Source organism: Papaver somniferum, chromosome 9, assembly GCF_003573695.1.
Source record: "Papaver somniferum cultivar HN1 chromosome 9, ASM357369v1, whole genome shotgun sequence".
Lineage (NCBI taxonomy): Eukaryota > Viridiplantae > Streptophyta > Magnoliopsida > Ranunculales > Papaveraceae > Papaver > Papaver somniferum.
Genome location: NC_039366.1, coordinates 157,290,973 through 157,303,485, shown reverse-complemented (window position 1 = coordinate 157,303,485; position 12,513 = coordinate 157,290,973). Strand labels below are relative to the sequence as shown.

The following is a 12,513-nucleotide window of genomic DNA, read 5'->3' as shown; positions in this document are numbered from 1 at the left end:
AGTGATATTCATTTGTTCTTCTCAAACTGAGGCGAGGCGAAGCCGAGCCACACCAAATCAAATCGGGACGAGGAGAGGCGAAGCCGAGCTTTACCAAACCAAAAATATGGTTAAAAGAAAAAGATGCCCAATGCGTAGCAGACATGGACCAAATTATAGGTGGATAGTTTTTGGGTCCTCCCGGTGCGTAACACGGACACAAAATCTACTTTGTTTCTTATAATGCTCACGGAAGACTTCAATCAAGTCAGACAAGCAAGAGCGAGTCACAAGAGTATGGCTCTCTTATTCTATGAGAAAACAGATGAAGAAATTGTGCCGCTGTTGATCATGGTACTGAATTGAGAAGATAAACAAGCTTTAAAGAGTTTTACTTAGAGTTTGAGCATTGTAAACATGGGAATTTGACCGAACCCGAGGACGGTAATAGGAACCCCGAGTGTTAACCGAGGTTACCATTAACAATGCCAACGTCACTATTGCCGATGGCACGACATAGACGAGTTGTCTCAAGGACCGGGATGCCTCGAAGGAAATAACTAGTGGGTGTCCAAGTAACCCAGCTGTAATAGTACGTACGGTTGGTAATAGAAGACTTACTAGGAAAGGTAGTCGAGTACACGTGTACGGCATTTAGATGTAAGGCTCTGCCTATAAAAGAAGGGATTCCTTCAAGAGAGAGATAAAATTCTCCAGATAATTGTATTGTGTATTGGTATTAGTCTCCTCATTACCCTCTCATAATTTAAGGGTGTTTACATTTGGCGACTTCACTGGGGAGTAATCTTCAATATCAATATCGGACTCATCACTACCCCGGAAAATATCTCGTCCGCAAAAACAACACAAGTTATCTCCACCACCGTCCTCACTCTACTAGACACTACTAATATGTTATCTCCACCACTGTCTTCGTCATATCGGACACCACCAACATGGAATTCGAAGCACCAATGAATCTCCCTGAACCACTACACCACAACGGAGATCAATAGCTTAATCTCCACCGATACAACCAATTGCTGTTGTTTTTCAATATCACCATTAAAAGAAACAAGACGGACTCTAGATCTCCATGAACCTTTTTAGTAATTCCTCCATCAGCAACCTGTTCTTATTTTCTTACACAAACAACTTTTCGATCCCCAAAATGTCCTTGTCAATTCGAATCAAACCAAACCTTAATCAATGAATCATTTCATTACCTTCAGAAAATCCTCACTCTCGAAGGCACCTCGACCGTCAACTGCCGGGGTCAATAAAATTATCATCAACAAAACCCAGATACAAAGAGAGAAAAGAGACGAAATTTCTACAGCGGAGAATTTGAAGAAAACTTCATCACATACTGAAATCAGCAGATTTCTCATCAACAATCAACTTAGAAACAAATTTCTTCTTCATCTCTCTCTTATATTGTTCTTATTGCTTCATATCTACAAGTTTTGAGAAAAAAATTTCAATCTGATTTTCAAAAAAATCTGAAATTACTTTCAAAATCTTTATTGAAAACAAGATTTAACAGTAGATCTCTGATTACCAAATTTTGTTTTACAAACCCTTTAAGGGATTTTCAATGAGAAACAAGAAAATAGTTATTTTAGCCTAATTTGGGTTTTCTCATGTGAATATTATTGGTACTCTTCGTCCTGCCTGCAATAAAATTTGGCTTAGAGATATTCTAACCACACATCAGGTCAACTTGTTGTTGAAGCGATGATTAAGGGACAACATGGAGTCCAACCATATGGCGAAGAGAGTTCCAAAGTTATCTCGTGCAGCTCAATTCAGAGAACCAGTCTCGAACAAACAATGACAAACCTCAGTCTATATCGGACCAGAGCAACATCGGAGCAAGAGTCAGCCAGCACGATGTTGATTCAACAGAGCTTGGATCGGACAATCGAAGTCAAGAGGACGCTACCACCTCCGTTCATCGATCCCCCACGTCGAGAGAAGTATCACTAAATCCGAAGACTCAATCATCAACAATTATGATAAAGCTTCAGTTCATGGCACCGGTAGAAGCTCTGTTAATGGCGAAGGACTTGTGTACTTAAAAGGAAGAATTTTCCAACATCTTTACCGACATTGTAGTTGCGAACTCAACTGCCGAAGTGGAGTTTCCATGGCTAAACCTGCGGGAAAAGAAGAACCGAAGAAGTGAAGATTTGTGGCTTGCAAAATCCCGATTACAACTATTAACACTTCATTACCAAACGTCCACATCCACCATCAAAACAATCACCCCATCGTCACCCGAGGACACCACGACCTTAAATCATCAACTGCCAGCGTTAATACGAGGCGTCACCAAAATTAAATCCGAAGATTCAATCATCAACAAATGATGAGAAAGTTCATATTTTCGGCATAGACTTAAGAACGTGAAGCCGAGATGATGACACAACTAATTGCCATAATAGTCTCAAAGTCTACAGAGCAAGCCATGCTGGGGGCTAAGAAAACAAAAAACTTCAACGGCATAGCTAAGATGTCAACAGCGGCACCAGCCTTGTCGAAGCAAGCATCAGCAAGACCGCAATTCAGTCCATAACAGCACCTCAAGAAAGCGTCATCGAAGTATATGGAGAGCAACTAGCGTGAAACATATGCATGAGTTTGTCGTGGAAAGACACCGAGGTGTAAGCTGCAACTCAAGATGACTGCTTAGCTTAGTATATACATTTCAATAAGTCAGTTGAAGGCAAGAACGCAGACAAAGGGCATCCCAGCAAAACAAGCTCGTCTTACAGAGAAAAATCTTCAAACTAAGCTAAGTATTTGTTTGCTTACTTCACAAATTCTTTGTCCGACATTTTCAAATTTTAATTATAGCTCTAACAAACTTAAGCAAATCGCATATTACAGCCGAAGATGCATCATAAAATCAGATAAGTGTGTGCAATATTGATACTTACGTAACCTCGATGTCATCTGACTAATTTTAATCTTTCATTTTCGGATATCTAGCATTTGGTCATGTCCCAGTGGTGAATATCCGGAGTACTGAAGGAACCGATAGTGCTTGCACAATAAATGTTTGCAAGAATCCCACAAAGAATGAATGTTCAATCACTAAACTCCCAATGGACCATTGGAAATGTAAGATAAGTATCGCCTATCTTAAATGCTCTTTTCATTACGATTTTCAAAAATCTTCCAAAACCAACTGTGATTGCAATGATTAAATCTTCCCAATGTGGTTGCTTTGCTTCAAACGAGACGGTACCCCACATGGAATACTTTCCATTTAAGAGGCGCAGAAAGCCCTCAGTTCAATAGAGAACATCCAAGAATACTTCCCACTATCGGGGTACCTATCAAATGGACGAAACAAGTCATACGACGGAATCGAGCAAACAAAATATGATTCGGCATAGACATAAATGAAACACGCCCGATATGGAAAACGAGAGAGTTAATTCATATACTTATCTTTGTAGCAGATGCATCACCCGAAGTGACTTTCAAACTAAGCAATCAGGTCAAGAGTTCATATAGAGAGCTCCGAGAAGACGAAGAGACCAAGTGATCAAAGGTGTTAGGCGCTCCCCTCCAACATTCCTGCATGAGACATGACTACTTCCCGAGACAGAGCATCCACCGGAAATACGAAGAGCCAAAACTGTATAGCCAAGTGACTGAACAACGAAGAATCTATGTCCGAGAAGATCAAGGAAATCAAAGACTCAAAGAGAAGCAAACTTCAATAAAGTAATTCTACATGGACTTGTCACGTTGTACTCTTTTCCCTTCGTTGAGGTTTTGTCCCACTGGGTTTTCTTTGACACGGTTTTAATGGAGCAACATAAGCGAGTCCAATTGTGCCCCAAGTCTTCTCAAAGGCTTGGCTTCGACCGATATACATTCAAATTTGAAGTTATGACCAACATGGGGCTCCGAGGAAGGCAAGATGAGAGACCCGGGGTTGTGACTAACAGGGAGCTCCGAAGAGAAGAGAAGACAAAAGGACAGACCCGGAGTCATGACTAACAGGGGGCTCCAAGGAGGAAGGGACAACCAGAAGACGCATTCTCAATACAAGTTATGACTGATTGCCGAGTCTGTAAGCGTCGACAAAACAGTCAGGGGGTTAATGTAAACATGGGAATTTGACCGAACCCGAGAACAGTAATAGGAACCCGAGTGTTAACCGAGGTTACCATTAACAATGCCAGGGTCACTATTTCCTATGGAACGACATAAGCGAGCTGTCTCAAGGACCGGGGTGCCTCGAACGAAATAACTAGTGGGTGCCCAAGTAACCTAGCTGTAATAATACATGTGTACGGTTGGTAATAGAAGACTTACTAAGAAAGGTAGTCGAGTACACGTGTACGACATTTAGATGTCAGGCTCTGCCTATAAAAGGAGAGATTCCTTCCGGAGAGAGATAGAGTTCTCCAGATAATTGTATTGTGTATTGGGATTAGTCTCCTCATTACCCTCTGATAATTTAAGGGTGTTTACAAGCATGAATTGAAGATGGGTTTCAGCTGAATAAGAGGTTGGCAGGAAAAGAAAATAGAGCAGTTTAAATTTATGTTGTTCTGGGTCTGTGAGAGAAATGGGTTAGTCTGACAGCAAGCAAATTCGATTTTATTTACTTCAGGGAAGATTCGGGTAAGCTGCAGTCAAGTGAATCAGTGAGGAAGCTTATAGTTTTTCCCAAGTATAGAGTAGCTGCTAGCCATGGTTCGCTGGTGTGCACGAGATCTTCCTGACAAAGGCTAGAACTTATTTTAGAAGTCGAGCAAGACACAGAGTTTGTGCTCAAGATTATAGTGGTTTTGGCTTTGCTTTTGAATCGAGAAAACAGGGAGGAAAGGTGTAACAAGAGTCTGCTGCCGATGATTAGCTGGACCAGATTGTGGGTCTCATTGAAAAGTGGTTTAGAATCTTAGAAGAACATGGGTCCAAGGAGTGATTGCCGAGGGTCAGTACATGCTTTGAAGCCGAGTAGAGAAGGGAATTGTGTACGGACTGTTTTAGAGTTTTGAGCAAAGTTTGGCCGAGAAGTCAGGGTAGAAGTGAGTGTTGAAGACCCCTGTGTTTATCGAGTTTGATTTTGAGAATCTTGGCCAGAAAAACAGTTAAAGAAGTTATTACAATGATGCCTTGCCGTTGGATTTGTGGTTGTATGCGCTATATTTGGATTGTTTTGGAGATTGTGTTCGATAAGGAAAGTTGGGACCTTGCCCAATACGAAATTGCAGGAAGGTTAAGCTATAAAAAGTGATTGAAGGCTACAGAAACGATGATCCAATACCCCCTTCACGACTGTGTTCACAACCAACAGAGAGGACCTCTCTGCTCCTCTCCAATCATCACCACCACCTCCATCATTACCAGTTCTGCATATCCATCCACTGCATACCATTCCATTACCACCTGCATATCCACATCCACCAGACCTGCACTTAATCACTCCACCTCCATACATACAACACCATCAGCACATACATCCAGTTTTCATCTCCACCAGTTCACTGCATACCACCAGTTCGCAGTTCCATCGATCACCTGCATCTCACCACGCCGTAACAACAAGGCCGCAGGCTACAGGCAACTATATCAGCAGCAGTTTTACTTCGTGGCCACCATTCCGCCAGACCACGGAGTTCACCACTACCAGTTCACATCATTCCACCACAACCATCCCCTGCCGTTTTTTTTGTTGCTTTGATGTTGTGTATTCCTGTTTGGTTTTGTTTGTTTTCCATGAACTGGGGTAGCTAAATCCTTGTTTGGTTAGGGTTATTTCAAAAATATATGACTTGTCTTTGATAATCTATCAAGTTTGATATTTCTTTTGAATATCGTTTATTGTTTGTGTTATACGGTTCTTATGACCATGAATTGTTTGCAGGGAATTTGAGTGGCCAATTAGATAACTTGTTTGCGATACTAATGCTATATTATTGAGCCGTAATCCGTAATTTTTATGGTGATTTAATCATAAGTAGCAAAGCATCAACGTTGCAATGGGGATGTTGTGGATTTTGATGTGTATTTGACAACCTTAAGTTAACATGTCGAACTTACGAACATGTGGTTAGGATCAATCCGACTCATAGAACATACCGGTTAGTTAAGTTACATTAGAGAGATTATTCAAAGTGGCTTGATTGACTAGACACGAGTAGAGAACTTACTCTATGAAGTGACTTTTGAGTTTAATGGACTTGTTGAACTTAACTTGTCTAGGATTGTTAATAAACGTATTTTGAAGAAGATTCATGTTCACTAGTGGAGAAAGACCCCTAATAATTCTCATCCTCATTGTTCACATTCATATTTGTTTTGTAGTTTTTGCATTATTCATATTTTCATAAATTAAATCGACAACTTTAGCTCAACTCTCCGTTAGGAACGAACCTGCTTACCTTGTGCTACTTGTTAGTATAAGAAGAGTAAGGAATACATTTTTTGTGAGTTTTACACCTCATCAGATAGCAACGCTTGCGAGTTCGACCGAGCAATGCTCTAACAAAGGTTAATGAAAACCAAAATCAGACATCCCATAAACCGAATTCTCTATATAAAAACAGAGTTTTTTCGAGCGACGTGGTTAACCGGAGCTTCTGGTTGATTCTGGCCCCCACCATTCTAAATTTCAGCCAATAAAATTTCAAGAGAAACTTTTGGGCCCACAAAATATTCTTCGACCAATCATATTTTTGAGAAAATTTTACCTAAAACAGCTAAATCTAACAAAATCTCCCAAAAAAATATATTAAAAAAATACATTAAAAAAATACACATATCTAATAAATTAAAATTAAATCTATATTTAGATTCGCCACAGTTCATCATGATTTCATCACAGTATTAAATCAATCATAAATAAAATGTTCAATGTCCGATTACACTTCTTTCAATTATACTAATCCTAATTACATTTCCAAAAGACTAATATTAAACTATTTAGAATTATAATTACAATTAAACAAAAATATTAAACAAAAACAAAAAAAAACACTCAAATTTAGATGAGCAATTGAGATTAAAATCAAAATACATGGATTGTGGATGCTTACCCAAATAATCGAAGTGTGCTTTTTGTTTCGCGAAAAATGAACCCTGTCCAAAATTCAAAATTCAAAATCGTTAAAATCATGGGGTGATTGAACATGAATTGAAGTAAAATATAGAGGGAAAGAGCCCAAAGTAAAAAGATGCATCAAAAAACAATGAATGAGTTTCAATAATTATTTTTGTAATATTATTCATTCCATAAAAAAACATCAAAAAAAAGGTAGGATTCTATTCCTAGATGCGTAAGATATAATTTAATTCTATTTTGAAGCATATTATTCAAAAATACAGTAGCTATTCCAAAATTATAACAAGGGTGTAAATGTTAAGATATTGACTGATATTATTTTCCTAAATAAAGTTATTTTCTAATGGAATGGTGGTCTTGATGGCTCGCTATATAAAACACTCGAGCAAGTTCCAAATCTCATTCTTTTGACGTTGCTGATTTCTTCTGTTATTGGGTTTGTTTGTTTTCCCCCTTTTCCTGTTGTAATTTAGGGTTTTAATGTGTGCGGCAAAGAAAAATGTTGTTAGTAGTGATATCGGTTCTTTTGGAGCTATGTGACAATGCGATATAATCACACAGTGAGATTTGATTGTTTTTTTTTTATTTTTTTTATTTTTCTATTCTTGGTATTTTCCGGTGATTTAAATAGGTAAATCATGATTATTTTTTTTTGCAGATGCTATTTCAATGGGATTGTCGCATGAAATTTTGTTGTCTGACCTGTTTTAACCAAAATCTATGTCTATCTAAAAAAACGAGTCACAATAATATCGATTAAGGTATCTTTGAAGAGTGATATATTTTTCCTTTTAAATATAAATACCACAGCACAGTGATTTCCTTTTCACGATTAAAACAATAATGTCGTGCAATTTTGACTTTGTAAGTAAAATTCTAGATATTAAACTACGTAAAATTCTAGATATTAATATTATTTCTAAAAATAGCCTTTTTAGGATTGTTGCCTGTCTCTTTATCTAAGGCATTTGAGCAGAAGCTTAATCCATTATAAGGCGTTCGAGCAGAAACTTGATCCATTATTTTGCGCTGCTTCTCTATTCTGTTCGTGAGTCGTGACTTTTTTTTTTTTCTTTTGCAGACGGTTTTGTTGTCTGATTTTGATCTGTGGATATTGTTTGTTTTACGAATATTATTGGTTATTGGTTAAATTTCTCTGGGGTTTTATTGGTAGCTTCGCTAATCCTAAATTGCGGGTCTTATTATTGATGAGTTAGAGCAGTCGTTGTTGTATGTTCTTTTTACCTGATGTTTTACCAGAAGAACCATGAAGTTTCATTTTTACGCGTTAATTTGTTAGTTTTTGCTGCGCAGACTATGCTTTTTCGTTAATTTATCACTAATCAAACTACAACAAAAAATCGTAACTGCAATCAAACAACAAAAGTTAATTTGTTGTTTTCTTTTCTTTTTCTTTTATAGAAGTCGTTATTCTACATCCTTATTTCTTAATGGAACAGAGATGGCATCTTATGCCGCTGAAGGTGCTATCATATGTGGTACAGTGACTACCAAGATGGCACAATGCTTTGGCTACTTGACAGGTGCTGTTTTTTAACCTAGGTGTTGTACATGAGTCAAGTCTTTCCTTTCCTCGCAGCTGCTCAGACCACTCCTGAGTCAAGCTGCTTGCAATTGATTGAAGAGAGCCTCCTTCAGTATTATTGGGATTGGCAATGCTGCCTCATTCCCAAACAAATGCAGTGTTAATAACCGTTATATGAGATCAGCCCTTTTACTGGCCGCAGTAAATACGTATGTTTAGTAATCTTTATAGTCACAGTTGTAGTGTTTTTACTTATTAATTTGGCTAATTAATAATTTATTAATAGGGGTGATAAAGCTGTTCAAAAGTTTGGAGTTGATGAACTTTTCAACTCGATCTAATTTAAATTCATTTTTCTTAAGTTTTATTCTAAATCTTTGCTAATGTGTTTTGCTGCAGGATAAAGTAAGTATGAGCTACTAATATTATCATGGTAAAATGGATGTTCAGTTGATTAAGCACCTACCTGTGTGAAGCTTAATTATCAATCTTTCACTGATTACTGCGAAGGAAAATTCACCTTTTCTTAATATTATCATCCGTAGAGACCACCTACATAGTACATTTAGCTAATCCGTAGAGACCACCTGTGAGATATATCTCATAGCAGAAGTTTCTTCCGGCATGCGGCAAGTAAAAATTGGTGCATACGGAAAATAAATGAATTATTTATCAAAGGAGCATAAGCAAACACCAAACAAAGATCGTTATGAAGGTTTCAACTGGGAGTTGCCTAGAGTGTGAAAAAGGTGAACTAATGCATTTTGGCATGATTTATTTTTGTACATTCTTTTGTTGGTTTTTTTTCCATTTAAACTTTTTAGACTCCACATTATGTTTTCCTTTTTCTTTTACACAAAACTGGTTAAAAAGACCAAAATCAACAATTTCTGGATGAAAAGGACATTTAGATTTTGAGACTGTTTAAATGGACAAAAATGTAAAAATAGTCAGGATGTAAACAGTTTCATCCTACTCATTTTCAAATACTTTTTCTTATTTTAAATTTACATCAGGATGCATTCAGTTTCATCCTTGCTATTTTTTAAGTTTAAGTCAGGATGAATCCAGTTTCATTCTTGCTATTTTCTTGGTGTCCATTTCACCCATAATAATTTTTACTCGTCCATTTGAACCATGTTTTAAAAATATTTGGACAAATGACCCATTTTTCGTTTCTTTTATTGAGTCATGGAAATTTCTTATATGTGCTTACTGAGATTGACGACTCAGAGGTGAGTTGTTTTTCATTTCTCTAACCCCTCCTCCTAATGGTACTAGGAGGATAAAATACTTGAATTCTAAAAGTGCGGTCACTTTGTGTATCATTTTCATATCCATGGCAAAGACGTTGATGGAGAAGTGGCTTCATAAACGTTGTTGTATCTAATACACGTAACTATTGTTATTTCTTATCGCGTTGCAGTTGCGATTAGGCCTGCACACGGTTCGGTTCGGTTCGGTTATAGTTAAAACCGTTCACCTAACTGTGTTCGGTGCGGTTATCACAATTAAAACTGCAGCCGAACTGTTTAGTATTCGGTTCGGTTTTTAACCGCACCGATACTATTCGGTTACGGTTCGGTTCGATTTTCACCTATACCCTGCACCTGTACATAAATACATTCTGAATTTCTGAATTTCTAATAAACTGATACTACAATCCATACTTAAGCCTTGACAAGATAACCATAGTCTACAGATTAAAAACAGAGTTGAAGTTCACAAACAAGTTGACCAAAGTCTTAAGTCTAAAGATTAACCAAAAAGTCTGATGAAACCAAAGTTAAAAAGCAAGTAGCATAAAGAGTTGTCAGTAAAAGAAAAAGAGTCATCCATTTGATCTTCATTTCTCAAGTAGCAGACCAGTAAAAGATTGCAGTCCATCCATCTCTCAAGCCAATCATCCCCTTAATCTTCATCCTTTCCCAAAATGTCTGCAACAAGAATGCAAAGAAGAAATATTCAAATATATTCAGTGAAGTCTAATGATAAAAGGTATAAAAACTAACAGATAAAAGAAGATAACATTCATTCAAATTTCAAGTCAAAAGAGAAGAGATTCTATTACCATCTTCAATGTTGGAATTGTCATCTGGTACATAGTCACACAGAAAATCAAGAGAGATAGGTTTCTGCAACCAGCTTTGCGTACAGAGAAGTGCTTCAACTGTCCTGGCAGATAGCGAGCTTCTCCATGGGGTAAGAATGCGCTTTCCGGTACTGAATGCAGATTCTGATGCAGCAGAAGACACTGGTATTGCCAAAATATCCTTCGCCATAAGTGATAGCACCTTGTACTTGGTACTATTAGCCTGCCACCATACCAGAATATCAAACTCCCTGGTAGACGCTTCACAATCATCAAGCAAATACCTTTCAAGTTCTGACTTTGGATGAGTACTATGAACATTCATTCTTCGCCATTTCTTCCTTGATTCAAGCACATCCTCAATGTTCTCTTCTTGCACAGAAACAACCATGTCATCAACACCAGCAACAGCTGTTGACCCAGTACCTAAGACATCAGAACAATCAATAATAAGTAATGATGACAACAATCTTTATGATAAAAAGCAGATAAGCAATATTAAGTAATGAACTAATGATGATCAATAGTAAGTAATGATGCCACCTTCCTCTGCATTGGCATTTGAATACATGCTGGTGTACTCATCATAAAGTCTTCCCATATCTTGTTTCACAGCCTTCAAAACAGTTGTAACCCTGAAATCATCTTGCTCATACAAACATTCCAGATCAAATTTCAAACCAGATTCTTTCTCCCGAGGATCAAGCAACTTAGAAAAATACATAACAGAGTTCATATCTTCATAATCCCCCCAATATGCGTTATACTTCCGAAACATTATTTCTGCCATCCTAGAAATATGAGGATCTCGGTTTCCTATAGCTCTAAGACGAACCAATTGTTCATGGATCAATGCCAACTTCCATAGAAATTCATGCGAAGTAACCTGAACTGAAGCCGAGAACTTAACAGTAACATCAAAGAAGATTTTTAAACACTTAAAAAGACACCTAGCATATGACCAGTCTGCAGCATAGGGAGCATGATGACGGGGCTGGTTCTTTTTCTTAGTATTCTTCTTTCTAGATACATTTCCCTCACATTCAGATTCACTAGATGAACTAAGATAATAATCTTCATTATCAATTACAACAGTATCATCATCGGTATTAGGTAAAGCTTCACTTTCAGATTCTTTGAAAATATACTTAGAACGAAAGCTCTTGTCCTCCCTTTCTAACCTCTTAAATACCTTTTCATATGGAATGGCAGCTTCAAGCATCAGATACGTAGCACTCCACCTGGTCTTCACATCAAGGAAAACTATTTTCTTACAATCAATCTTCTCGAGAGCAGCACATTCTTTGAATTTGTCCAACCTAGAGGGAGAACCGGTAACAAACTTGATAACTGATCTGATCCTTCCAACTGACTTGTGATACAACAACACAACATCTTTGACAACAAGCGCAAGAACATGCGCAACACACCTTATCTGATAAGAATGGAACAAGGAAATATCATCAAAAAAATCAGTAACAAGCACAAAGAAATATCATAAAACATGTCATTTCATGTACCTTGATGAACCTACACTAAAATGTAACTTAAACAACCTGCTATCAACCTACTAGAATCAGTTTTCATATTGAGTCAGTTTCAAGTTTCATATTGAATATATATGCTATCAACCTACTAGAAGTATAGAATAAACATAGCAATAGAGCTAAGAAAAGTAATTATACCTTCATGTATTGAGCTCTCACTACTGCACCAGTCCAATTGATGACACTGGTTTGAAGATACTCAATTGCGACACTATTTGCACTGACATTGTCCAAAGTCACACCAAAAAGATCTTCTAGA

General features: G+C 37.4%; 2 long non-coding RNA genes across 2 annotated transcripts; one reads left to right on the top strand and one right to left on the bottom strand.

Moving 5' to 3' along the window:
- The first annotated feature begins 701 nt into the window (after positions 1-701).
- LOC113310506 lies at positions 702-5,827 on the top strand. The gene is made up of 2 exons (XR_003341178.1): positions 702-3,105; positions 3,450-5,827. It is a non-coding gene; the product is annotated as an uncharacterized LOC113310506 (long non-coding RNA).
- Positions 5,828-10,432: 4,605 nt separating this feature from the next.
- LOC113309293 lies at positions 10,433-10,862 on the bottom strand. The gene is made up of 2 exons (XR_003340503.1): positions 10,687-10,862; positions 10,433-10,552 (listed from the first exon to the last, which is right to left on the bottom strand). It is a non-coding gene; the product is annotated as an uncharacterized LOC113309293 (long non-coding RNA).
- Positions 10,863-12,513: the final 1,651 nt, after the last annotated feature.